General features: G+C 61.6%; 1 protein-coding gene across 3 annotated transcripts in view; it reads left to right on the top strand.

Moving 5' to 3' along the window:
- The first annotated feature begins 1,161 nt into the window (after positions 1-1,161).
- Positions 1,162-1,322, top strand: part of CHFR (checkpoint with forkhead and ring finger domains, E3 ubiquitin protein ligase) — a 27,542-nt gene continuing 27,381 nt past the window's right edge. Inside the window, exon 1 of one of the 3 annotated variants that reach the window (XM_010581692.1) lies at positions 1,162-1,177. The gene's annotated coding sequence lies outside the window, so the exon portion shown is untranslated. The other 2 variants (XM_010581693.1, XM_010581691.1) reach the window with 2 other exon arrangements.

Below are 1,322 nucleotides of genomic sequence, written 5' to 3'. Positions count from 1 at the left end.
TTCAAGGGTCAGATCAAGGGAAGACAGACTAATGCGTAAGAAGTCTTTCAGCAGACCGTGAGGAAGAAGGTCCAACTATTTGGATGCGTCTGGCAGAGGAAAAAGGCAGCTGCCGGCTGGAAACCTGCCGGGCCCAGCCGAGCGGGCAGGTGCGAGGGGCGACCGCCTGAGGTAACCGGGCTGCGAGGCCGGCGGGTGACGGCACCGCGGAGCGTGCGGTGGAGAGAGACGGTGCCGCTCCGCAGGACTTCGGACCGGCCTAAGGCGGGAGCGGGATGTGAGTGAGCGAAGGGGCTGGTGATTTGGTTTTGGTCATTTTAGCTCTCTGAGGTGGCTCCCAGCGGGATGGAGGAGGTGGGAAGATGAAGCAGGGACCTGGGGAAATGAGGATGAGCGTGATGGCCCCACAGAGGCTGGGTTAGTACTGTGGCGCCAGGAGCACGGGCCGGGCAGGCCTCACCGGTGCAGGGCCACAGGACTGCCATTGGGGAACTGATGAGATCTTCCATCTCCTGTTTTGTTTAGGGGGGGGGGGGTGGCGGAGGTTTGTTGCTGTTTTGGGTCTTTTTTTTTTAGCTGGTTTCCAACTACTGTAGAAGAGGACATTGAAATGAGGTGGTTGGTGGGGCAACAAAGAGCAAAGTGATGATTCTTATGGTGCAGAAATCTCCGCTGCTTGCTTTTGTCCCTGGTACCTGCAGGTTTTGGTTTTTAAGTCTCCCAATTAAAACTGGGGCTGCCGCCTCCAGGCGTGAACCCCCGCCAACAGGCGCTGAACCTGCCTCAGCGTGAACTTTCTTTCTAAAGCGTGTCCCTGGGACAGCAAGTATGTTTTTTATTTAGCCGCTGCTGGCAAACCAGTAACTCTTCAACATCGAAGAGTTAAACTACAACTACTGTTTTTCGCGGCTACGTGACCGATTAGACGAGCTCAGCCGGCCGCCGGCTCTCTGCGAGGCGCTCGATCCGCCCGCCCCAAAGATGGCGTCGGGCGCCTTGTCCCGCTTGCGAGCCTGCCCACACCCAAGATGTCGGCCCAGGCGCCTCCGCTGCCCGCGCCTCGCTATCGCCCTTCTTTTCCCTACGGACGGCGGCGCGGCGCGGCCTCGGCGGGAAGCGCGCCGCTCTAGCTCGCCCGGCTCGGTGGTGGGCGCCGGAAGGCCCGCCTCTCCCCCCGGTGCGTCCTCGATGGCCGCCGTGCGCCGCCTCCAATGGCAGGGCTGGCCCCGCCCCGCCCTGATCAGCTGATGGTGGCAATGTCTGTTGACAGGAGCCGCCTCGGCCGCGGGACTGGGTGTAAGGGCTGGCGCCGAGGGGAGGGG

The sequence above is a fragment of the Haliaeetus leucocephalus genome, unplaced genomic scaffold (genome assembly GCF_000737465.1).
Source record: "Haliaeetus leucocephalus isolate CR32 unplaced genomic scaffold, Haliaeetus_leucocephalus-4.0 Scaffold802, whole genome shotgun sequence".
Taxonomy (NCBI): domain Eukaryota; kingdom Metazoa; phylum Chordata; class Aves; order Accipitriformes; family Accipitridae; genus Haliaeetus; species Haliaeetus leucocephalus.
Note: the sequence above shows the minus strand (reverse complement) of the source record. Positions and strands in the feature narration are given on the sequence as shown.